This window comes from Aquarana catesbeiana, linkage group LG09 (genome assembly GCF_042186555.1).
Source record: "Aquarana catesbeiana isolate 2022-GZ linkage group LG09, ASM4218655v1, whole genome shotgun sequence".
Classification (NCBI taxonomy): domain Eukaryota; kingdom Metazoa; phylum Chordata; class Amphibia; order Anura; family Ranidae; genus Aquarana; species Aquarana catesbeiana.
Genome location: NC_133332.1, coordinates 308,116,044 through 308,143,764, shown reverse-complemented (window position 1 = coordinate 308,143,764; position 27,721 = coordinate 308,116,044). Strand labels below are relative to the sequence as shown.

Below are 27,721 nucleotides of genomic sequence, written 5' to 3'. Positions count from 1 at the left end.
CAGAAGTATGTCACAAAAGACTTCTTGTTCTTGCAGACCGGGACAAGATCTCCGATCGAATGACCTAGTTTCAGAACAGTTGATATTTGTCAGCTGAGACACAGACGTGAAATCCGTGCCGGCCTTAAATATCTGCATCCTTAAAGAGGAACTCCGGTCTGGGGAAACACGTTCTGAAGCTCTTCATAGTGCAAATAAAACTATTAATAAATGCTTTGTTATAAATCTAAGAACGCCGGGGAGGAGGTCATGGCAATGCCACGTCTCTTACTGCGCATCTATGAGATCGAGGCATAAACTGCCCCAGGTCTTCTACTGCACATGCATGAGATTGAAGCACAAAGAGCTCCAGGTCTACTGCACATGCATGAGATCAACCCATAAACCCCCAAGGTCTCTTGCTGCGCATGCATGAGATCGACTCATAAACCACCCAAGGTCTCCTGCTGCGCATCCATGAGATCGACTCATAAACCACCCCAGGTCTCCTATGGCACATGCATAAGATCACTGCATACACCACCCCAGGTCTTCTACTGTGCATGAGAGCATAAAGTGTTCCAGGTTTCCTATAACACTTGCATGAGATTGAAGCAAAAAAGCGCTCCGGGTCTCCTGCTGCACATGCGTGAGATCGACTCAAAAACCACCCTAGGTCTCTTGCTGCGCATGCATGAGATCGACTCATAAACCACCCAAGGTCTCCTGCTGCACATGCTTGAGATCAACTCATAAACCACCCCAGGTCTCCTGCTGCACATGCATGAGATCGACTCATAAACCACTCCAGGTCTCCTACTGCACATGCATGAGATCAACCCATAAACCACCCCAGGTCTCCTATGGCACATGTATAAGATCAATGCATACACCATCCCAGGTCTTCTACTGCGCATGAGAGCATGTTCCAGGTTTCCTACCACACTTGCATGAGATTGAAGCAAAAAAGCGCTCCAGGTCTCCTGCTGCACATGCATGAGACCGACTCATAAACCCCCCAGGTCTCCTGCTGCGCATTCATGAGGTTGACTCATAAACCACCCCAGGCCTCCTGCTGCGCATGCATGAGATCTACTCATAAACCCCCCCAGAGCATAAAGTGTTCCAGGTCTCCATCTACACTTGCATGAGATTGAAGCAAAAAAGCTCTCTGGGTCTCCTACTGCCCATGCAAGAGATTGACTCAAAAACCACCCCAGGTCTCCTGCTGCACATGCATGAGATCGACTCATAAACCACCCCAGGTCTCCTGCTGCGGATGCATGAGATCGACTCATAAACCACCCCAGGTCTTCTGCTGTGCATGCATGAGATCGACTCATAAACTCCTCTAGGTCTCCTGCTGCACATGCATGAGATCAACGCACAAACCACCCCAGGTCTATTGCTGCGCATGCATTCAATAGACTCATAAACCACCCAAGGTCTCCTTCTGCACATGCATGAGATCAACTCATAAACCCCCCCAGGTCTCCTGCTTCGCATGCATGAGATCGACTTATAAACCACTCCAGGTCTCCTGCTGCACATGCATGAGATCAACTCATAAACCCCCTCAGGTCTCCTGCTGCACATGCATGAGATCAACTCATAAACCACCCAAGGTCTCCTGCTGCGCATGCATGAGATTGACTCAAAAACCACCCCAGGTCTCCTGCTGAACATGCATTAGATCGATCAATGCTCTGCCCCAGGTCTCCTATTGCTCATGTGTGATAACAAAGCATAAAGAGCTCCACGTCTCCCATTGCACATGCATGGGACTTATGTAAAAAACAGCATATGTTTTCTAGTGCACATGCAAGAGATCAACTCATAAACCACCCCAAGTCTCCTATTGCGCATGATAGCATAAAGTGCTCCGGGTCTCTTACTGCACATGCAAGAGATCAACTCATAAATTGCGCGTGTGCAAGATCAGTGCATGCATCCTAGAACATCTGGCACAGATCGTGATAGAATAGTAACAAACCACACCAGGTCCTCTACTCCTAAGGTACATGTGCAAGATCAGGGGCTCTGCCCCTGGCTTCTTGGCAGGCAATGGTGATGTAGCCTTCCCAGGGGTCAGCTGTGAGGCCTATTCAGAACCAGGAAGTGGGGGAACAAATATCTAAGTTTCCCAAAAGCCTCTCTAAATGTGAGCGTGGACTTCATCGGTGGGCAGGCACAAAACTTATTTCTGAAGAAGAAGCCAGCAACGACGCTATATTTTGTTAAATTTAAAGATGCTTTCCATCCTTAGCTGGACAGATCAGAGAGACTGAAGAAAACCTAAAAAAGGGCAAGTCACTAATATTGCATTTTTGCTTTTTCAATTAATATTGCATTGCTATGGTCGGTCTTGAACGGGGGAGGGACAGTCCATTTTATTGGATACAGATTTTTTTTTTTTTTATATCTGCCAGGTATTCAGCTTTAAGTGTGATTTATACAGTTGAGGAGGTATAACATTTTCCCATAATAAGATGTACATAAAATATATCATATAAAAATAAAACATTTCTTATGCCTTTTTTCCTTTTTTATTTGTAATACGAGACAGGCATCCCATACACACCAGGTCTGGGTGTGAACATCAATGAGCGTATAGATGGGAGCTGTGTTTATTCTGGGTTGATCTTTTGCTCGGAGTTGACCCTGACTTCTATTGTATGTTTACACAGAGTCAAGCTGTGGCTTTAAGCACTCTTAAACCCCACAAAGGCCTCCTTTGTTCTGCATGACTTTAAGTGCTTCCCAACATTTCAACTTTACTTTCTTCTTTCCTCTTATGTGGGGAAATGTAGGTACCAAAGCTCACCTTACTAACACCCCTAGGTTCTAGAATACAATAGAAATAGCAAGTGCACTTTTTTGCATATACATCAAGGAAAAGCTTGAACAGATCTGATTGAAGGCTAAATGTTCCATTGTAGAAACCGTGGAGTTGGGGTGGTGTGGTTGCACCTATATTCTCGTCCCAGTGTGCTTGGGAGTAGTGTGGTTGGTCCTGTGGTGTAGTCCCACTGTGGTTGGGCTTGTAGTGTGGTCTAAATAAGGTTTGAAGTAGTGTGGTTGGTCCTATGGTGTGGTCCCATTGCGGTTGGGCTTGTGGTGTGGTCTAAATACGGTTTGAAGTAGTGTGGTTGGTCCTGTGGTGTGGCCCCAGTGTGGTTGGCCCTGTGGTATTATCCCAGGGTGTTTGTGAGTAGCGTGGTTTGTCCTGTGGTGTGGTCCCAGTGTGCTTGGCAGTAGTGTGGTTGGGCATGTGGTGTGATACCAGTGTGAGTGTGGTTTGAAATAGTGTGATTGGTCCTGTGGTGTGGTCCCAGTGTGGTTGGCCCTGTGGTGTGTTCCCAGTGTGGGTGAGACTAGTGTGGCTGCCCCTGTGGTGTTGTCACAGTGTGGTTGGGAGTCATGTGTTTGGCCCTGCGGTGTGGACCCAGCAAGGTTAGGAGTATTGTGGTTTATCCCAGTGTGGTTGGGAGTGGTGTGGATGGTCCTGTGTTTTGGTCCCATGTGTGATTGGGAGTAGTGTGACTGGCCTTGTGGTGTGGACCCAGCAAGGTTAGGAGTATTATGGTTTGTCCCAGTGTGATTGGGAGTAGTGTGGTTGGGCCTGTGTTGTGGTCCCATTGTGGTTAGGGGTAGTGTGGTTGGTCCTGTGGTCCCACTGTGGTTGGGAGTAATGTGGTCGGGCCTGTGGTATGGTCCCACTGTGGTTGGGAGAAGTGTGGTTGGTCTTGTGGTCCTACTGTGGTTGGGAGTAGTCAGGCTGGTCCTGTGGTGTGGACCCAGTGTGGTTGGCATTAGTGTGGTTGGGCATGTGGTGTGATACCAACGTGGTTGGCAGTAGTGTGGTTGGGCATGTGGTGTGGTACCAGTGTGAGTGTGGTTAGCAGAAGTGTGGTTGGCCCTGTAGTGTGGTCCCAGTGTGGGTGTAAGTAGTGTGGTTGGTCCTGTGGTGTGGTCCTAGTGTGGTTGGGAGTAGTGTGGTTGGTCCTGTGGTGTGGTTGGTCCTGTAGCGTGGTCCCAGTGCGGTTGGTAGGTGCTGTTGTATGTTCCTGTGGTGTAGCCCCCAATATGCTTTGTCCTGTGCTGTGGTCCCAATGTAGTTGGGAGTAGTGTGGCTGGTCTTGTGCACTAACAGCCTCCATTTTCATAGAGTTACCTCTACTTTCCTGTAACAGCAACTGTGTTGGTCATCCAAATATGAATGTGCCAACTGTGACAGTGTGAGGCACGGCCACTGTGAAAATGTGAAAATGACACAGGCTTCCTTTTAAGAGTTAATGCGAGGTTCCAGACTATCGCTTCTGAGTGGAGAAAGCTGTGTTTTTGGCTTTCTCTGGATTCTGTAAACCTGGATTGAGGGCTTGGAGCTTGAAGGTTTCAAAGTGTCTTTGATGGGATGGACCCTTCAATCCCATGTCTGGATTTTGCCTGCAGCCTGTGTGAGTACTGTACTCAGGAGTGCAGGGTCGGTATATTCTCAAGCCCGAGGAAAGATCAGAGCTCCCAGTTTGGGGACAGCTCCCATGTAGGAGACAGGAGGTCTCACCTAGGGGTCAGAGGAGCCCCAGCTAGGAGACAGGAAGTCTTGTCCCAGGAGTTAGGTGGGCTCCTATCAGGGTGCCAGAAGAACCCCTATACAGAGGCCTGTTTGCTTTAAATGGCACCGAGGATTACAGAAGCCCCTTTCAACTATCCAACACCTGTTATTGCAGCCATTTGCCTCATTATTTTTTGGTTTATTTATTAACAGAAAAAAACCCAATACATAGTAAAAAAAATAAATAAATAAAAAATAGAAATGTAATATTTATTAAAAATAAAAGTATATTTATAACGTAATATTATTATTAGTGATAATATAAAAAAAAAACAGTGCACAAGTAATACAAAAAAGGAAAAAACACACATATATGAGAGTTCAGGCTGCGCACCCCAAGATACATAGAAAGGATATGGGAAGGTTCCCCCAGGGGGGTTTTAATGCATGCTGCCATATCCCATATCCTTTCAGTGCACAAATAATGACCATAGATAAAAAAAATATATATATATATATATATAAATATCTGTCCGACTGTCCCCTAATCTAAACCTTTCTCTTTAAAGAAGCCTATCCTGCTTCTAACACTGTTTTACTTCCTCCATCAGCTCATTTCCCACAGCTATTACCTTTTATATCAATTGACCCTTCGTTTTTAGATTGTAAGCTCTAATGAGCAGGGCCCTCTGATTCCTCTTGTACCAAATTGCAATGTAACTGTAATGTCTGCCTTTATTTTGTTAAGCGCTGCGCAAACTGTTGGCGCTATAGAAAACCTGTATAATAATAATAATAATATAATACAAAATTTATTTTTAGTAAAAATATAGGTATGTTTATAATATAATAATATAATATATTAGTTAAAAAGTTATATAAAAATTTAGCAATATAAAATGTTAACAGTTGCACAAATAACAACCATAGATACAAAAAATATATATATATACATATACAAAATGTAATTTTTAGTAAAAATATAGATATGTTTATGATATAATATAATAATATAATATAATACAATATAATATATTAGTAAAAGCGTTATATAAAAATTTAGCAATATAAAATGTTAACAGTTGCACAAATAACAACCATAGATACAAAAAATATATATATATATACATATACAAAATGTATTTTTTAGTAAAAATATAGGTATGTTTATGATATAATATAATAATATAATATAATACAATATAATATATTAGTAAAAAAGTTATATAAAAATTTAGCAATATAAAATGTTAACAGTTGCACAAATAACAACCATAGATAAAAAAAAAGAAAAATAAATGAAAAAAGAAAAAAAAATACATTAAATAAACTAAGCTGTCCTATAACTAAACCCCATCATTAACAGTAGAAATGTTTTTTTTTCAAGCAAATTCTGTCAACAGAAAAATTGGTAATTTTTTGTGAAAAAAAAAATCAATTTTGTCGCGATCCCTCCGCTCATCCCCTGTGGGCGATTTCCTACCAAACGATTGTCTGGTGTCCTGTTAACATACAACGGTGTTCTGTGTTTGCTGCGCACCTTCCAGTGTGTTTGCTCAATGAAGCGTAGCACAGACTGTAATTTTAACTTAGTTTTTTTCCCGTGCGAGTGATGTGCCGCGAGGATTGACATGTTTGTACAGTCTAAGTGTATAGATATAAGTGGGCATATATTCCGGCTGCTCAGTTTCCATGGATACTCGGAGAGATGCTGGCTCTATTGTGTTAATTCCGAGAATACATTTGACAAATAAATACTTTAAGGTAGCACATTTTGCAGTACTGTTGGGTTTATTTATAGAAGTGAATGCTGCTGACCATTAACACCTATTGGCCTTGGATAAAATTAGTAGGAAGGTGATAAAAACGTTACACCACTGCTAGCCTGCCCTGCCATTTTCAAAGAGCAGTTCCAATCTGCTCTTACAAAGCCAGACCGGTGAGATCATCATTTATACAAAAAACTAGTCGCCTACCTTATTCATGTAGACTGGCTGTAAAGGCGTAGCTGTCTCTGTAACAGGGGTTAGCACAACGCAAAGCTGGTTTATGGGAAGGTTGGGTGCTGATACAGAGGGAGAGCCTTCTTTGGTAGAAACCAAACCCCAGTAGGATGGGAGTTCTTCTCCAGATGCTTTCCACAAGCAATTAAGGGTGAAGTTCTTCAGATGGCTCCCGTAAACTCTTCAGCCTCATTCCCCTCTTGGTGTGCCCAAATCTATGTGCTTTCCTTCACCATGGATAGGACAACCTCACTAGGCCTCCAGCTTTTAATCCTTCCACCATAGTTCCTAACTTTCCTTGATTTCGAGGTACTGTCCCTGATCTGGAAGAAAGTCCCTCTTTCCTCCTCATTTGTCCCTCATTTTACATACTTAGTTACATACTGTACATAGTTAGTCAAGTTGAGAAAACACACAAGTCCATCTAGTTCAACCAAAAAATAAAAAAAATCCCATATACACAATCCTATACCCAGAGTTGATCCAGAGGAAGGCCACAAACCCCAGCAAAGCATGATCCAATTTTTACAATTCCTTCCTGAACCCCTCAATTTTGGTCTGATCTATATAGTTGTATATAAAATGCACATTTTTATTTTTCAAAAAGTGTCGCCCAGTGCTAAACCTTTCATCCAGTTTCTAAATTGCTGCATCTGTTCATTTCAAAAGCCAGTATAAAGTAAAAATAGTGGTAAAAAAAGCACTTGTGTGTTTAACTAATCATTTTTTTTGTATAATTCTCCTTTAAGGGGGCGTAGCAGGGGGTGTGCCACAAGCCTACATACTTTTTCTAATAGGTGTCCCTCGTTTCCACCTCAAAAAGTTGGGAGGTATGCTTCTACTAGTGTCAGGGCTGGGCTCAGCCCTTCCTTCTCTGAGCTGGCCGCTCAGCTGTCGGCTAATTGCCAGCTCCTATCTCTCCACAGTTACTCAGCTGTTGATGATATGCTGCTAGTCAGTCCTGCCTACTTAAGCCGTCCAGCCCAGATGATCTCTGCCTTCGCCTTGGTCAACATCACAGAGACTATCTCCTGCGTTCCTATTAAAGACTTGCTTGGCTGACATTCCTTCTGGCTCCAGATCCTGCTTACTGTTCCAATACGTTGATCTCTGCCTTCCTGACCTTCTCGGTTTTTCTGACTATCCTTTCCGCTTAACGAACTTTGGCTATGTTTTGACTACGTTTGTCCTATTTACTTTTAATATTAAACAAGTGTGATTTAACTGTACTTCTGTCTCGGTCTGATTCATGGTTTCTGACAACTAGTGACTTTTCAAATGCGCCTGAAGCTGCAGCTCTCCAGATGGATCTCCCAAATTCTTGGGTCAAGCATCCCTTTTGGTGTGCCCAAGTCTCTGTGCCTTCTATAGACATGGATAGGACCTCACTAAGTCTCCAGCTTATTATCTTCCTTTCCACAAGAACCCAATGCTGTAGCTCTCCAGATGGATCTCACAAACTCTTGGGTCAAGCATCCATTTTGGTGTGCCAAAGTCTACGTGCTTTCCATAGACTCCATTTTATTATCTTCCTTTCAACAAGGGCCCAGTGCTGCAGCTCTCCAGATGGATCTCACAAACTCTTGGGCAAAACATCCCTCATGGCGTGCCTGACTCTATGTGCTTTCCTTCAACATCGACAGAACCTACTTAGGCCTCCTGCTTTTTAACCTTCTACTAGTGGTTTTCAACAAGCACCTAGTGCTGCAGCTTTCCAGATGGGTCTCACAAACTCTTGGGCCAAGCATTACTCCTGGTGTGCCTGCATGCTTTCCTTCCCCATGGACACTACCTCACTATGTCTCTAGCTTATTATCTTCCTATTAGTGCCTTTCCTAAAGGACCTCATAGTGCAGCTGCCCAGATGGACCCTTGGGTCAAACAGCCCTTTTGGCCTGCCCAAGTCTATGTGCTTTCCTTTACTATTGACAGCATAGCTCCCAGCTTTCCTTGATTTTGAGGGACTGTCACTGATTTGGAACAATGTCCCTCTGTCCCTCTTTCCTCCACATTTGTCCCTCATTTTGGTCTGATCTATATACTGTAGTTGTATATAAAATACACTTTTTATCTTTCAAAAAGTTTTTCCCAGTGCTAAATCTTTCATCGAGTTTCATAATTTGCTGTGCTTGTAAATTTCAAAAGCCAGTATAAAGGAAGAGTAGTGGTGAAAAAAAAATCACTTCTGGGTTTAACTAATCATTTTTTTGTATAATTCTCCTTTAAGGGGACATGGCAGGGAGTGTGTCCTATGCCTATATACTTTTGCTAATAGGTGTCCCTCGTTCCCATCTCAAAAAGTTGGGAGGTATGTGGACAGGACCTCCCTGGGGCTCCAGTCTATCATCCTTCTACAAGTGGTCTTACAAACTCCTGGGTCACACTCCCCTCCTTGTGTGCCTGAGACTGCATACTTTCCTTCCCCATGGACGGGACCTCACTGGGTCTCCAGCTTATTATCTTTCTATTAGTGCCTTTCCACAAGGACCTCATACTGCAGCTCTCCAGATGGATTTCACAAACTCTTGGGCAAAGCATTCCTTCAGGCTTGACCAGGTTTACATGCTTTTCTTTGCCATGGACAGGACCAAACTAGGCCTCAAGCAGTTTACCCTTTTACTGGCCTTTAGCTTATTAACCTTCCACTGGTGCCTCTCAAGCTTGTCATTGACGGGACCTCACTAGGCCTCGAGCCTATTACACTTCCAATGATGCCTCTCAAGCTTGTCATAGTTGGAACTTCATTAGGGCCTGAGTTTATTACCCTTCCACTGGTGCCCCTCCAGCTTGTCATGGACAGGACCTCACTTGGCCTTGTGCTTATTACTCTTCCATTGGGCCTCTCCAGCTTGTTATGGACAGGACCTCCATAGGCCTCAAGCTTATTACCATTCCACTGGTGCCTCTCCAGCTTGTCATGGACAGAACCTCACGTGGTCTCCAGCCTGTTATCTTCCTTTTCTCAAGGACCTCATAGTGCAGCTCCCCAGATGGACCCTTGGGACAAGCACCCCTTTTGGCCTGTTTGTGTGCTTTCCTTTACTATGGACAAGACTTCCTGGGGCTCCAGTTTATCATTTTTTAACTAGTGGTTTTCCACCTAATGCTGCAGCTTTCCAGATGGGTCTCACAAACTCTTGGGTCACACTTTATTCTTTGTGTGCCTGAGACTGCATACTTTCCTTCCCCATGGACAGGACCTCACTGGGTCTTCAGCTTATTATATTTCTATTAGTGCCTTTCCACAAGGACCTCATACTGCAGCTCTACAGATGGATCTTACAAACTCCTGGGCCAAGCATCCCTTGACCAAGTCTAAATGCTTTCCTTTGCCATTGACAGGACCACATTAGGCCTCAAAATGTTAAACCTTTTAATGGTAGTTCTCCAGCTTGTCATTGACAGGTCCTTACTAGGCCTCAAACTTATTAAGCTTCCACTGGTGCCTCTTAAGGTTTTCATGGACAGAACCTCACCAGGTCCTGAGCTGATTACCCATCCATTGGTGCCACTCCAGCTTGTCATGGACAGGACCTAACTTTCCCCTGAGCTTATTACTCCTCCATTGGAGCTCTCCAGCTTGATGTGGACAGGACCGCACTTGGCCCTGAGCCTATTACTATTCCACTGGTGCCTTTCCAGCTTGTCATGGACAGGACCTCACTTGGTCTCCAGCCTGTTGCCTTCATAAAAATGCCTTTCCTCAAGGATGTCTTTTTTTATTTACCAAAAATATGTAGCAGAATATATATTTGCCTAAATTTATAAAGACATTTTTTTTATATCAGATATGTTTAATAGAAGAAAGTACTTTTATAATTACTGAAAGTTTTACTTTAAGTATGGTAATTAATAATAATACGCAGTTATTAAACAATGTACTTTAAAGGGAAGAATTCTGGGGCTCCAAATAGAGTGATGTTTGTTTTAATAAAAAATATAGTAGTCGCTTCAATAACAAAATATTTTCAGATCAATAGTAAGATCTAATATAAAAAGGAGGCAGCCATCCTTTTTAAACTATGTACACATATTATTTGATAATAGCGACATCTTGTACCTAGAAGCACCATGCGGTTTAATGTGGTAATCATGGGACGTGGGGTGCCTGTAGCCATTGGATGACATTCTAATGATTGTGCAATGATTCAGTGTCTGGGGGCAGCACATGACAGCCCTGACTGAGAACAAAACAATGGGGCGACTTAAAATATCTTCCCCAGGCCCTCGTATTTTCTTTGGAGTCATGACTGTCTGAACACAGTGCTCGGTCCTCTTCCTGTGCCAAATGGTGGTGTGTCTAGAGAATATCTCTTAAGCTGGTCATAAATGGGTAGGTAGGGTAAGGCAACTATAAATGGATCGAAATCTGGCCGGTCCAGCAGGGATTGTCCCAGTGGTCTACCGATCGACTTCTGTACAACCAGCCTGTTGGTATTTTCCAGCCTAGTCAGCCTAGTTTCAGTTGGAGACAACACTGGACTGATTTAAACGTTCACTAGTAGTTATTAGGTGGTAAGTGGTGGTGCTGAACCCCATTTGGAGGTTTGAGCTGCTACCCTGCTGGTATGAAGGAGCCGTCGCTTCAGCAGAAACAATGCTTAGATGGGGAGGAAGGATCGCTCTGTGTCAAGAATAATGCAACTCTTGATGGGAGATTACAATTGTTTATTGAGAGTATAAAAATGTACAGAGAGAGCCAGCGTGTTTCAGGGAATTACCTCTCCCTTCCTCAGGGCTGTTGGCACATGCTATCGGAGATGCACCAGGAAGCCCTGAAGAAGGGGGAGGCAACTCCCCTGAAACACGCTGACTTAATCCTTCTTCAGGGTGGTTGGTACGTGCTAATGGAGATGGTTGGGCTCCATTATGATACCTACATTTCTTGTAATGGCAAATGCCAGCTTGTGTGATGCTGAGGCTCACCCATCTCTGTTGGCGTGTACCAACAGCCCTGAAGAAGGGAAAGGCTATTCCCCCAAAACGCGTTGACTCAATCTGTACCTTTTTATACTCTCAATAAACTGTATTCTTCCATCAAGAGTTCCATTATTCTGTATACTTTTTTTTTGTTCATTGAAGAAAAATGACTAATGTGTGGCCTACTTTAGGAAAACAATGTTCTAATGCCCTGTACACACGGTCGGATTTTCCAACGGAAAATGTGTGATAGGACCTTGTTGTCGAAAATTCCGACCGTGTGTGGGCTCCATCACACATTTTCCATCGGATTTTCCGACACACAAAGTTTGAGAGCAGGCTATGAAATTTTCCGACAACAAAATCCATTGTCGGAATTTCCGATCATGTGTACACAAATCCGACGCACAAAGTGCCACGCATCCTCAGAATAAATAAAGAGATGAAAGCTATTGGCTACTGCCCCCTTTATAGTCCCGATGTACATGTTTTACGTCACTGCGTTCAGAATGATCGGATTTTCCGACAACTTTGTGTGACCGTGTGTATACAAGACAAGTTTGAGCCAACATCCGTCGGAAAAAATCCTAGGATTTTGTTGTCGGAATGTCCGATCAATGTCCGACCGTGTGTACGGGACATAAGAGTTTGTTTTTCTAATCATAGTGGGTTAAACTGGCATTCATTTTTGACCACAGTAACAAGAAAATTTGAAGGAACATGATGGGAATTTTTTTCTAACGAACAAAGTTCTATTAGTGTATGTGGTTTTCGTTCAGTAAAGTCCATTCATTCCCAAATCAAATGTTAAAAGCAAATGAAAACTTTTAAACAAACATACAAATGTTCTGAGCATTTTTCTAGATATGCGAATGTTCTGAGAATTTTCCCAGATATATAAACGTTCTGATAATGTTCTGAGAATTTTCCTAGATGTACAAATCTTCTGAGAAATTTCTGAGAATTTTCCTTGATATAAGCATGTTCTCAGAATTTTCCTAAAATTTTTCCTTCAAATATATGAATGTTCTAAGAATTGTCCTAGAAGAACACATGTTCTGAGAATGTTCCTGGATACAGTATCTCACAAAAGTGAGTACATCCCTCACATTTTTGTGAATATTTTATTCTATCTTTTCATGTGACAACACTGAAGAAATGACACTTTGCTACAATGTAAAGTAGTGAGTGTACAGCTTGTATAACAGTGTAAATTTGCTGTCCCCTCAAAATAACTCAACACACAGCCATTAATGTCTAAACCGCTGGCAACAAAAGTGAGTACACCCCTAAGTGAAAATGTCCAAATTGGGCCCAAAGTCTCAAAATTTTGTGTAGCCACCATTATTTTCCAGCACTGCCTTAACCCTCTTGTGCATGGAGTTCACCAGAGCTTCACAGGTTGCCACTGGAGTCCTCTTCCACTCCTCCATGACGACATCACAGAGCTGGTGGATGTTAGAGACCTTGTGCTCCTCCACCTTCCGTTTGAGGATGTCTCACATATGATCAATAGGGTTTAGGTCTGGAGACATGCTTGGCCAGTCCATCACCTTTACCCTCAGCTTCTTTAGCAAGGCAGTGGTCATCTTGGAGGTGTGTTTGGGGTCGTTATCATGTTGGAATACTGCCCTGCGGCCCAGTCTCTGAAGGGAGGGGATCATGCTCTGCTTCAGTATGTCACAGTACATGTTGGCATTTATGGTTCCCTCAATGAATTGTAGCTCCCCAGTGCCGGCAGCACTCATGCAGCCCCAGACCATGACACTCCCATGCTTGACTGTAGGCAAGACACACTTCTCTTTGTACTCCTCACCTGGTTGCCTCCACACACGCTTGACACCATCTGAACCAAATAAGTTTATCTTGGTCTTATCAGACCACAGGACATGGTTCCAGCAATCCATGTCCTTAGTCTGCTTGTCTTCAGCAAACTGTGGGCTTTTTTATGCATCATCTTTAGAAGAGTCTTCCTTCTGGGACGACAGCCATGCAGAAGGAAGGAACCAATTTGATGCAGTGTGCGGCGTATGGTCTGAGCACTGACAGGCTGACCCCCCACCCCTTCAACCTCTGCCGCAATGCTGGCAGCACTCATACGTCTATTTCCCAAAGACAACCTCTGGATCTGACACTGAGCATGTGCACTCAACTTCTTTGGTCGACCATGGCGAGGCCTGTTCTGAGTGAAACCTGTCCTGGTAAACCGCTGTATGGTCTTGGCCACCGTGCTGCAGCTCAGTTTCAGGGTCTTGGCAATCTTCTTAGCCTAGGCCATCTTTATGTAGAGCCACAATTCTTTTTTCAGATCCTCAGAGAGTTCTTTGCCATGAGGTGCCATGTTGAACTTCCAGTGACCAGTATGAAAGAGTGAGAGCGATAACACCAAATTTAACATACCTGCTCCCCATTCACACCTGAGACCTTGTAAAACTAACGAGTCACATGACACCGGGGAGGGAAAATGGCTAATTGGGCCTAATTTGGACATTTTCACTTAGGGGTGTACTCACTTTTGTTGCCAGCGGTTTAGACATTAATGGCTGTGTGTTGAGTTATTTTGAGGGGACAGCAAATTTACACTGTTATACAAGCTGTACACTCACTACTTTACATTGTAGCAAAGTGTAATTTCTTCAGTGTTGAATTGAAAAATGGGGGTTTAAGGGACTTTAGGTGCACTTGTGACCTGGTAAGGCCAGCTGTTCCATCCCTTGGGACTTTAAATGAAAATGTGGCCTGGTAAGGTCACATATTTCCATCCCTGTCATACATCAAAAAAGGGGGGGGAGAGAACAAGGGGGTGGGACTTTAAATGAGGCACGTGGTAGCCAAAAAATAAATGGTGGACATTATAGAATCTTGTTGTTATTTTATTTTTTGGCTACCACGTGCCTCATATAAAGTCCCACCCCCTTGTTCTCTCCCCCCCCCTTTTTTTTTTTTTAAACAATAATTTTTATTTAGTTTTTCTGTTTACAAAGAGAGAAAAAGGGAAAGGGGGGTGGACATCGTATATCATACATTGACAGACAACATAAACTGTGATAAAGCTAATTACAGCCAGAAAAATCATACATTAACCTTATAATTGTAACTCCTATGCATGACCCAGAAGGGCTAACATGTGGTATGATAACTGTTGTTTCCTATCACCAGTCACCCCCTTGGGAACTCACTGTGACTTGGTGATGGAATCTTCCCCATAAATCCTTGCATATATCCTGTTTTGTTTTTATTTTCCCCTCCCCCCGTTCTGTCTCTGCTTATTGTCCAATAAGCCTCCAAACATAACCTAAGTGAAGAAGGAAGTACTTTTAACTGTACGAGTAAAAAGAGTGTTGATACTTGGTTAATGCTCTATAGTTCAACCGCAAGGCGGTTGGTTTACATGTACTGTCAAGTTTACTTGTTATAGTTTCCGACTAGTCAGGTCAATACCTTAACCAACCCTTTAATCCAATAATTGGGCTCTCGCGCATGCCCCCCACCTCCTCGAGGCGTCAGGGGCCCGCGATGCCCATTTTTCTAGCAGAATGAAATGAAAGAAAGACAGGATAAAAGAACAGAAAATGCAGTAGTCCTAGAACTGTTAATAAAAGAGAAGGGAAAAGATGAAGAGAGGTGAGTAGAGAGGGGGGGTAGGGAGTGGTGTGTGGGGTGGATGCACTCCTACTAAGTGTGTGATATTTCGCCTGTCAGATATCCTATGAGGTTGTAAGATATCCAATCCAGGGTTCCCATATTTTATTGAACTCAGTTAACTTATCTTTCAAGATTGCCGAAAGGCGTTCATTTACCATTATCCACGAGAGTTTTGCTTTTAATAAGTAAAAGGGGACTGAGCAGGACTTCCAGGATTTTGCTATCGAGATTCTGGCCGCCATAAATATAAATGCTATAAGTCTGCGCATTGATTTTGATGCCCCCTCCACTGGGCGTCCCAACAGTGCGTGCATAGGTGATTTAATTAAATTCACTTGCGTGAGGGAATAAATAAGGTTATAAGTTCGTATCCAAAATCTCCTCACTTTGGGGCATGTCCACCAGGTGTGGAACATAGTGCCATCAGTGTTACATCCCCTAAAACACCGGGGGGACGCCCCCGGGACGAAGGTCGCTATCCTTTCCGGGACCATATACCATCTCATCAAAACTTTATAGTTCGCCTCAATCAAGGAGGTATTAATTATCGATTTAGATGCGTTTTGTATTATTTTGCTCCATTCTTCAGACGATAGGACTGTGTCCATATCCTGTTCCCATTTTTGCATGTAAAATAATTTTTGGGAGGTCAAGACTAAGATGTTGTATATCATTGATATGTGACCCGTGTGCTTATCGAAAGTCCTGCAGAGATTTTCCATTGAGGAAAAGGTAGTGAGATCTGAGGTGCGATTCAATGTTGCCAAAAAGTGTGATATCTGTGTATAACGGAAAAGTTCCGAATTTGGTAAGTCATATTTTTCTCTTAAGGTAGCTCTCGACAAGGCACCTCTATGGTCGCAAAAGTCTGCTATACGCATCAAGCCTTTGTTAGTCCACCACGAGAAGTTTTTGGGGTGGAGACCCGGGGTGAACCTAGCGTTTCCAAATATCGGAGCTAGGGGGGTATGCTGGGATTTAAACTTGTGGGTAACTGCCAGTCGATCCCATAGCTCTAATGAGAACGACAAACTTGGGCACAAGACCGTCGGCCTGTCCTTCGCCTTCATCCACATAAAGTGACTAATCTCTCTGTCTGGATACAGAGAAGATTCTATCGCCATCCAGAGCGGTTTAGGTTGTTGCGTGTGAAATCTGATTAATTGAGATATTTGTGCCGCCTGAAAGTATTTAAGTAAATCAGGCATACCCAGGCCCCCGTTCAATTTTGGGGTATATAGTGTTCGCCTGTTCACCCTAGGTCTCTTATGTCCCCAGACATAGTCCAATAGCCTGTTCTGGAATTTCTGTATGTCTTTTTTTATTATTGCTATCGGAAGAGTTCTAAACAAATATAGTACCTTTGGCAAAACGTTCATTTTTATCGAGTACAGCCTTCCAAGCCACGACGGGGGATTATTAGACCATTTTTTAAGATCTTCTAAAATTTTCTTAAAAAGGGGGGGGTAATTGTGTCTGTACAATGTTGTCAGGGTAGGAGTCAGGTGTATACCTAAATACGGTAATGTCTCTCTCTGCCATTTAAATGGGAATGATTGTTGCAGGGCTTGAATTATATGCGTCTGCAAGGAGACCCCAAGTGCCTGTGATTTAGAGTGGTTTACTTTGAGTCCTGTAAATTCTGTGAAATGTCTCAGTACTACCTGCAAATTAGGCAGGGAGGTGACCGGGGATGATAAAAGTAATAGTATGTCATCCGCGAACAAAGCGCATTTGTGTTCGCGCTCGCCGCAACGCACTCCCAATATGTTCTTGTGTTCACGAATTTTGATAGCTAGTGGTTCTAGGGCCAAGATAAATAGTAAAGGGGACAAAGGACAGCCCTGTCTAGTCCCTCTGTGTATTTTTATGTTTTGGGATTGGTGGCCTTTTATTACAAGATTAGCCATGGGGTCGCAATAGATCGCTTTAAGAATGGTCAAGAATTGTGGTCCAAATCCGTATTTCCTTAGGATACAAAAAAGGTAGTCCCAGGATAGCGAATCGAACGCTTTGTGTATATCTAATGAAACCAATAATGCCCCTCTCCTTCCCCCCCCATCCCAACCCGAGTTTAAGGCAGAAATTATATCAATAATACGTCTGGTTTGGTCCGGGGCCTGTCTATGTGGAACGAATCCTGTCTGGTCTGGGTGTATGTATTGCGATATAAACGAGTTCATGCGGGTTGTCAATATTTTTGTCAGTATTTTAAGGTCAACGTTAATCAACGAAATGGGGCGGTAGTTCGTGCAATCTCCGTGATCTTTGTTAGGCTTAGGGATTACGTGTATAAAGGCCTTGTTTTCGTAAGGTGGCAAAGGGGATCCCTTTCTTAGTGAGTTGTAGAAAGAGCAAAGGTGTGGAACCAGAGTTTCCGCAAATTTACGGTAATAGTGGCCCGAAAATCCGTCAGGACCCGGTGATTTTGACGGGTTCAGGGATTTTATTGCTTCCGCCACTTCATTCGCTGTGAACTCTGCCTCCATCACCTCTGTGTGGTCTATAGATAGTGTGGGGAGTTGGATATCTTTTAGGAATCCTTCAACCTTATTCTCACAAAAGTCATTTTTAGGGGAGTCGTAAAGCTCTGAATAAAACTTATAAAATTCCTGTAGTATAAGCTGAGGGTTTTGTGTCACTTGTCCAGTCTGTAGTCTTAATTTGGGGAGCGCGGGATTGTATGGTCTAGGGTTGAGTTTTCTTGCTAACAACCTATTGGGTTTATCTCCCATTGTGTAATAGCGATGTTTGGTCCATCTTACATATTTTTCTGCTTTTGTGGTGAGACTAAGGTTTAATGCTGTTCTGGCTATGTCTATCTTGTTCCTCAAGTCTGTGTGTGGGTCAGATTTTTGTTCTCGCATTAGTCTGTATAACTCTTCCTCTTGTTGTTCAATATCTTGTGTGCGTTCCCTTTTTACCTTAGTAGCTAGCTGTATTAGTCTGCCACGTATGGTGGCCTTGTGGGCTGCCCATATCATCTCTGGGGAGGAGTTTGACGACTTATTGTCTTGAAAATAATGTTGTATAGCTTTTTCCACTTCTGTGAATATTACAGGATCACTCAGTAGCGACTCGTTCAATCGCCAGGTCGAGTGACGTGGCTTTGACCAGAGGTCTGACAAAGTAACTTGGACCGCTGAGTGATCCGACCACGCAATGGGAGTTATTTTCGTTGTCAAGATGTAAGGTAACAGGGAAGACAGTGTGAGGAGATGGTCAATGCGGGAGTACGTTTTGTGTACATGTGAGTAAAATGTGTAATCCCGTACTGTGGGGTGAGTGTCCCTCCAGAGATCGATAAGATCATGGCTATGTAGTAAGTGTGCTAGTTTATTGCTTTGTTTAGGAGTATGTTTCAGGATCGATTTTCGGGGGTCTGATTTATCAAGAATCTGGTCCAGGGAGGTATTGCTGTCTCCCCCTAGTATCACATGTCCCACTAAGTGGGGTGCTATAACTTCCAGCATATTTTGAAAAAAGTTTATCTGTCCGACATTGGGGGCGTAGTAGGAGAGAAATGTGACCACACTCTCATCAATCTTGCCAGCAACCATTATGTATCGGCCCTCTCTGTCTCTTATCACGTTAGTAGGTGTAAAGGGGACCCGTTTGGCTAAACAAACGGCTACTCCCCTTTTTTTGTCTGGTCCGTTAGACAGGAAGACTGTCGGAAATCTTGCACTGAGATATTTTGGGGCCGAAGTCCGTGAGAAGTGTGTCTCCTGTAAAAACAGAATATCTGCCCCCATCTTGTGGTATTGTTGGAAGGCCTTGGTCCGTTTTATGGGGGAATTCAAGCCCTGTGTGTTATGTGTCATTATGGTGTAAATAGTTTTATTCGTACCCGTCATGGTGTTTATGTGGAAGGCTGTACTCACGTTTTTGATGTCGCGGTAAATCTGAACGGAAGTCTGCAGAGTTATGTTTGTGGATCTTTGCGTAGGGTAGGAGTGCATCCAGGGAATAGATGGGATAAAGGGAGGGAAAAGAGACAGAGTTAAGATTATCAAAACCTTTACAATGATGAATTATGTCTAAGTGTTTCAACATATGGAACCCATGGCAAAAAGAGAGTTCCAAGAAATAAAAAGGAAAGAAGAAAAAAATCAAATAAAGTAGAAAGGGCACCAAAAAGGCGCCTGCACACTGCATTGCAGTGTGACTGCAGGGGTTGTATTTCCCCTGTGTAATAGTCGTGAAGTTGTCTCCCCTGTCCAGTTGAGACAAGTTCACCTTGAGTGGCATGTGGTTCACCTCCAGCCCAAATTTATCTTATCGTCTAGGGGGGACGAACGGGTCCACCCACCATTAAATTGCGAGAGAGAGAGAGAAGAAGGAAAAAAAAAAAAAAAAAAAAAACAATAACAAACAAAGAAAAAGGAGAAAAACTCTCCCCTCTCTCCTCCTCTCTCAATTCTGGGATCAATCATTAGGAAAAATAAGAGAAAATTCAATAGTGTAGATTTGAATAGCAGCCATCTTCCCATCTGGGAAACATTTTAAACCTAGTTTATAACCTCTAATAATGTCTACTGTTAAGTTAGTGTAAAACAGGAATCTCAGGAACTACCAGACGCAGATGTCTGGATTTTTAAGTGTGGTTACTAGCTACCAATGTGTATCACGGTCTCTTGGACCTAATTGTGAGATGATTGTCTTAGGTTGGCTTCAAGTGCCTGATGGGGAATTTCTGGCTCTTGATCTTTTTTGCTGGGACCACAGGGGAGAAACAGGTCGACCTTCGTCTATCCGGGCACTGTTCTCTTGCGGTTCCGAGGAGATAAGTCCCAAATCCTGGAGTATAGCTTCCCCTGACTGGAAGGTAGCAAAGGAATGTGATTTGCCTTTGTAGGAAAACGACAGTCTAAATGGGAACGACCACCTGTATTTAATATGGCGAGCGATGAGTTGGTTAAGTAGCGGCTTCAATGCTCTCCTTTTCTGGATCGTTGTCTGGGCTATATCTGCGAAAATCTGGATCGGATATCCTGAGATATTTATGTCTCCTTGATTTCTTGCCTCTTGCATAATTTTTTCTTTAATACGGTAGAAGTGAGGCTTTACTATCACATCGCGTGGTAGACCATCCGATCGAGGGGCCGCCAGGGCCCGATGTACTCTGTCGAGTTCCATCTGATGAGGGGCGATGTCTGGTATCAATTGTTTCATTAAGGTGTGAATCGATTCTTCTAGATCCGTTTCCGATTCTGGGAGGCCCCGCACGCGGAAGTTATACCTCCTCGATCTATTTTCTAAGTCCTCGATTTTTGCGTTTGCTTGATCCAATTGGTCCTGTAAGGATGTTATCATTTTGGAATTTTGGTTCACACGTTTTACTGTCCCGTCCATCTTAGATTCGATCGTGTCCAATCTCTCTCCTATGTTTTGAAAATCATCTCTCATTCCTGTGGTGATTATAGTGCATGCTTTGGATAGTTCCTGTTGCAGGAGTGCCGAAAATCTGGCAAGGAGTACTGTGTCTCCTGAGTATCCCTCTGTGGGTGCAGGTGGTTGTAAGGAAGCCGCACTGCTTTGGCTTAGGGCTATTTCAGCGATCTCTGCCATATGTCTGTCTGTGGAGGACGCTGGGGAATCTGTGAATAGGGGTCTGTCCAGAGAGCCTGACTGGGGGGATAGCTGTGGCTGCTCGCTTCGTGGGGACAAAGGCCCCCCCTCAGACTGAGATGAGAAAGGGTCCCTGTGTACTTCAGCCATGAAGGTAGTAATAGGGCAGCTTGCCGTAGTCAGCTGTTTCTGTCCTCCCCCATAGAGAGTAACTCCTGTAGCTGACGCCATCTTGGGCTGGAGGGGGCTGTGCTGTGTCTGAGGACTAACCTGAGCTGCGGTTCCCTGGTTCGTCTGGTGGATTGTCCAGTTCTGGTGGTGGATGGCTGGGGGGCTGCTGCGCTCTGTAGTCCCTTTAGCTGGCTGTGCCGTTTCCTGCGGAGTTTGCTTCTGCACGCCGCCGCGTGCAGTGTCTTTCCTCCCCGGCGCCATTTTAGGTGAGGAGGAGGGCTGCAGCTGCTGGGCCCTGGAGGCCCGAGTCGTTCTAGGGGGTTTGTGGCTGTTTGTTACGTTCCCTGCTGCTCCCCGCTGCATAATCTGCGCCCGGGTAACTTTGTGGAGGTCGGGTGGCAGTCCGATCGTCTCTGATTGCTTTAAAATTAGCTTTCCAGCCGGAGGTGAGCGGAGCCCAGTCAGTTCATGACCGCTCTCGGCGCCGCGCGCATGCGCACTCCCCCCCCCTTTTTTGATTTCTTCAGTGTTGTCACATGAAAAGTTAGAATAAAATATTTACAAAAATGTGAGGGGTGCACTCACTTTTGTGAGATACTGTATATATACAAATTTTTCTGAGAATTTTCCTAGATGTACAAATGTTCTGAAATCTTCCCTTATACAAATCTTTGGAGAATGTTCTGATAATTTTCCTTGAGATCTACGAATGTTTTGAGAATTTTCCTAGATATTTACAAATGTTTTAGGAATTTTCCTAGATATATACGAATGTTCTGGCAATTTTCCTTTTCTTTGAAATTCTAACTACCTATGGCCAGTTTAAAAGGGGAGAGAATGACCTTGGAGATAATTGTGAAAGACACAGATCTTTGCTGCACCTCCACCAAATCTCCATTTTCAATGGCACAGTGACCGAGCTGTCACAGGCTGCTCCCAGTCTCTAGTAGTGATCCATCACAGTGGGACAGGCTCCTGATCATGTGACCACTGTGACAGCCAATCACAGTGGTCACGTGATCAGTCTGTCCATCCTTCCCCCACTCAACCCTTTGGCGCCGGCGCCTCCCGGCCCTTTAATGGGTTACAGATGCCGGGAGGCGGGGTTTATGATCATGTGACTGCCATGATTGGCTGCCACATGATCGGAAAGCTCCCAACCTCTACTTGCTTTCCATTAGTCACCGGTAACTGTGCTGTGTCTGCAATCTGTAACGCAAATATGCGGCCGCTCTGCGCCAAAGCCCACCCACCGAGAGGCCACATATTTGCGTGCCGGCGGCACCAAGGGTGCAAAGACCTACTCAGAGGGACGCCGGGGCTGGATGGGAAGGAGTTAAACCAGAAACTTTCCTTCATCCCTCGGCATCGTCTGTTTACTCTCACGCAGGAGGCGCGGATCGCGGTGCGGTTTCTTGCTCGGAAAGCCCAGGGATATTTTCATTCGTTATCAGGGATATAGAACAAGCTGAACGCTGGCAGAGAAAGACATCAGCATCTGGGATGGCGGAGCCCTAAAGTCAAAATGTTTTATAATGGAGCGTGTGCAATGATAGCGGCTGCATGCGCTGTTCATTATTTATCTGAGATCTCATGGCTGTGTCCTGTGAAGGTCCGCCTGGTAATTTGGCACTATTTCTGCTACAAGGAAACCATCCTTGTGTGCCGGCGTTATTGGATCCAGATTGGTGGCCAAAATGTGGTATATTTTCTGATTGAGGTATTCTGATTGAGCGTTAGTCTGGAATACTATGACTTCCAATGATCTTCAGCTCCATCTAGTGGCCAAAGTGTGGTACATTTTCTCATTGAGGTATTCTGATTGAGCATTTGTCTGTAATATTATGACTTCCTATGGTCTTCAGCTCCATCTAGTGGCCAAAATGTGGTAAATTTTCTGATTGAGAGATTCTGATTGAGCATTAGTCTGTAATACTATGACTTCCTGTGATCTTCGGCTCCATCTAGTGGCCAAAATGTGGTATATTTTCTGATTGAGCATTGGGCTCTAATACTTTGACTTCCTATGATCATCAGCTCCATCTGGGATATTTTCTAAGTGAGGTATTCTGATTGAGTGTTAGTCTGTAATACTATGACTTCCTATGGTCTTCAGCTCCATCTAGTGGCCAAACTGAGGTATATTTTCTGATTCAGGTATTCTGATTGAGCGTTAGTCTGTAATACGATGACTTCCTGTGATCTAAAGCTCCATCTAGTGGCCAAAATGTGGTATATTTTCTGATTGAGGTATTCTGATTGAGCGTTAGTCTGTAATACTATGACTTTCTATGATCTTCATCTCCATCTAGTGGCCAAAATGTGGCATATTTTCTGATTGAGCATTGGGCTCTAATACTTTGACTTCCTATGATCATCAGCTCCATCTGGGATATTTTCTGATTGAGTTATTCTGATTGAGCGTTTGTCTGTAATACTATGACTTCCTATGATCGTCAGCTCCATCTAGTGGCCAAACTGTGATATATTTTCTGATTGAGCATTGGTCTCTAATACTATAACTTCCGATGATCGTCAGCCCCACCCAGTGGCCGAAATGAGGTATATTTTCTGATTACACCCATAAAATCATTAATGCAGGAAGATTGGAGTTTAACGGATCTTTTTTTTTTTTTTTTAAACATTTGGTAGGTGAATGTCACAGGTATCTGTCCAGGCTGCATGAATTTTCCCTTGTATTTTTTTTTAATACTATGACTTCCTATGATTATCAGCTCCATCTAGTGGCAAAAATGTGGTATATTTTCTGATTCAGGTATTCTGATTGAACGTTAGTCTGTGATAATATGACTTCCTTTGATCTTCAGCTCCATCTAGTGGCCAAACTGAGGTATATTTTCTGGTTCAGGTATTCTAATTTATTGTTAGTCTGGAATACTATGACTTCCTATGATCTTCAGCTCCATCTATTAGGCCAAAATGTGGCATATTTTCTGATTGAGCATTGGGCTCTAATTTGACTTCCTAAGATCATCAGCTCCATCTGGGATATTTTCTGATTGAGGTGTTCTGATTGAGCGTTAGTCTGGAAAACTATGACTTCCAATGATCTTCAGCTCCATCTAGTGGCCAAACTGTGGTACATTTTCTGATTGAGGTATTCTGATTGAGCGTTAGTCTGTAATACTATGACTTCCTATGGTCTTCAGCTCCATCTAGTGGCCAAAATGTGGTACATTTTCTCATTGAGGTATTCTGATTGAGCGATAGTCTGGAATACTATTACTTCCTATGATCTTCAGCTCCATCTAGTGGCCAAACTGTGATATATTTTCTGATTGAGCATTGGTCTCCAATACTATACCTTCCGTTGATCGTCAGCTCCATCCAGTGGCTGAAATTAGGTATATTTTCTGATTACACCCATAAAATCATTAATGCAGAAAGATTGGAGTTCATGGGATCTTTTTTTTTTTTTTTTTTTTAAACATTCGGTAGATGAATGTCACAGATATTTGTCCAGGCTGCATGAATTTTCCCTTGTATTTTTTCTAATACTATGACTTCCTATGATTATCAGCTCCATCTAGTGGCAAAAATGTGGTATATTTTCTGATTCAGGTATTCTGATTGAGCGTTAGTCTGTAATACTATGACTTCCTATGATCTTCAGCTCCATCTAGTGGCCAAACTGAGGTATATTTTCTGATTGAGCATTGGGCTCTAATACTTTGGCTTCCTATGATCATCAGCTCCACCCGGGATAATTTTCTGATTGAGGTGTTCCGATTGAGCATTTGTCTGTAATACTATGACTTCCTATGATCTTCAGCTCCATCTATTAGGCCAAAATGTGGCATATTTTCTGATTGAGCATTGGGCTCTAATTACTTTGACACCCTATGATCAACAGCTCCATCCGTGATATTTTCTGATTGAGGTATTCTGATTGAGCATTTGTCTGTAATACTATGACTTCCTATGATCTTCAGCTCCATCTAGTGGACAAAATGTGGTATATTTTCTGATTGAGGTATTCTGATTGAACGTTAGTCTGTAATACTATGACTTCCTATGGTCTTCAGCTCCATCTAGTGGCCAAACTGAGGTATATTTTTTGATTCAGGTATTCTGATTGAGCATTAGTCTGTAATACTATGACTTCCAATGATCTTCAGCTCCATCTAGTGGCCAAAAATGTGATATATTTTCTGATTGAGGTATTCTGATTATTGTTGATCGCCTCTATGGCCTTGGAGGACCGGAGCGAACGGTGTTCGCACTACACATGTGAGGTATCGCCGCGGATGTTAGAGCGAGGGCAATAATTCTACCACTAGGCCTCCTCTGTAATTGTAAACAGGTAACCTTTAAAAAAATTTTTTACAGCATCACCTATGGAGATTTCAAAGTACCGTAGTTTGTCGATTCCACAAGCGTGCGCCATTTTAAAGTGTGACATGTTCGGTATCTATTTACTCAGTGTAACATCATCTTTGGGGTTTTTATATAAAATTGTGGTATATAATATATTGTGTTTTATTTGTTTTTCATTTAATAAAGTGTTTTTTTTCCCCACAAAAAAAGCGATTAAAAAAAAACGCTACGCAAACACTGTGTCACATTAAAAAAAAACTACAAAAATCGCTCTTTTATTTTCTTGGGTCTCTGCTTAAAAAATATAGATATATATAAAATGTTTGGGGGTTCTAAGTCATTTTCTAGCAAACAATACAGATTTTAACTTGACATGGAAATTTATAGATAGGCAACTCCTATCCTCATATTGATTAGTGGTTCCAAATTAATAATAACTACTGCAGTAGGGAACAGACACAAAAGATACGCTCCGCATCTTTCCAAATAACTCTTCTGCTTTATTATGATGCAATTGAAGGTTTTTATACAAGTGATTACGTAGGTATCGCATTAATATTATAACTGTATTATAACTGTACCTTTATGGTAACAAGGGGCGTAACATAGGCAGGCTAATTCTAATCAGGACTCGAATGAATGCAAACAAGTACTGAAAACATTATTAGTGTTGTGTGCACAGTCAGGGCAGCGTGCAATACATACACAATAGAATACAATTATATACAGAACTTACAAATTTCCTTTACACTTGCACTATGCAACAAATGTCAGAAAAAGGCCCGGTCAGCAAGTGGGTAAAGTGTGTTTTTTTCCCAAAAAATTGTGTTTACAAAACTGCTGCAGGATTACCATGTGACAGAAAAAAATTGCAACAATCGCCATTTTATTTCCTAGGGTGTCTGCTAAAAAAAAAAAAAAAAAAAAAAAGACATATATATAACCCCCAAAAAATTATATATTTATATATATATATATATATAATTTTTTGGGGGTTATACCAAAAAAAAAAAAAAAATTATACAATAAAAAAAAAAAAAAAAAATTACAAATACAATACAATAAAAATTATACAATAAAAAAATACTTGTTGCTACGTGTAAACAAAAAGTGCCAGAAAAAAAATTAAAATAAAATAAATATAAATATATATATATATATAATTTTTGGGGGTTATAGCAGAAAAAAAAATTATACAATAAAAATACAAAAAAAAAAAAATACAAATACAATACTATAAAAATTATACAATAAAAAAAAAAAATACTTGTTACATGTAAACAAAAAGTACCAGAAAAAGCCCGGTCTTCAAGTGGCTATTTATATAAATAACAATTAATTATTAAAGGCGTGGGGGGGGGGCTAGACTTATATCTCCCTACACTGTTTGCATCAATAGAAACACACAGCCCTAAAGGCTAGGATGGAAGGGCACTCCCCTGCTCCTCCCTCCTCCAAACTAAAAAAGGCTGGCATCAGACTGCACTGTCCATTGTGAAGAATGGAAGTTCAGGAAAGCAGGACCGAGAGAGCAGGAGCCGGCAAGCATTGAAAGTTGTAAACTGCAGAGAATCGTAACAAATATTTTATCGGGGGGACTTTTATTTTTTTATTTTTTTGCTCCCAATGCGTTCAAGAAAAAAAAAAAAAAAAAAACGCCAAGTGTTTCACAGTACTGATCAGCGGAATCTGTCTTGCCCCATACATGTGACAAATATCACACAACACGTTTCGTTACTGGGGATCTCATAGCAATAAACAGAACACAGGAATAAACACATGTCATCACACATGTCATCACACACACCCATTTATTAACCACAACCACAGGGTAGGTCTTCCTTAACAGATGGTTGGGGGTGGTGGTGTGGTGTGCGGACGTTTCTCTGAATGTCACAAGTCTGCGGACTCTTCCACGGAACGGGCTGGAAGGTAAGAGCGCATTGCGACGGACACTAGTAGATTATTCCATGTCCTTTGCATCGGACCAATCTTTGCCAAGATTGCCTTGGACAAGATGGCCACCGATGGACGGCAACCTTCATTCTGGATGTAGATATTTGCATCCGTTGTCTGCAGCGCGCAGGCGCAAAATATTCCAGATCCTGGCTCGGGATTTGGACAGAGCTTAGGAAAAGAAAAACGTTTCTCATTGTCAGTTTTTCGGGGGGGGGGGGGAGGTTTGTATTGGGGCTCATTCATACGAAAACGCCACTTATAGATCTGCACAGTGTTTGGTTTTTTTATGTATCTAGATTCGGCACTATAGGGGCCATAGGTCCAAAAAAAAATAAAAAAGTGCGCTGTTTTTAGTGGTCTACAAAAAAAAAAAAAAAAGTAGGACACGGCGGCGCCTGGGGCTGTATATGGCGGCAGATTTTTTTGACGCATGTATGTGTGTGAACGCGCATATGCATACACACAAAGTCATTAGGAGAACTGGACGCGTCTAAACGCAGGTGTTTTGCACAGGATCTTCCGCTAGCTCTGCCAGCATCAACTTGTCTTCCATGCAGAAAATACACATACAACCGTGTGA

General features: G+C 42.7%; 1 protein-coding gene across 3 annotated transcripts in view; it reads left to right on the top strand.

Annotated features, from left to right (window-relative positions):
- The window catches only part of NHSL2 (NHS like 2), a 139,184-nt gene that overhangs the window by 51,527 nt on the left and 59,936 nt on the right, over positions 1 to 27,721 (top strand). The window lies entirely within an intron of this gene.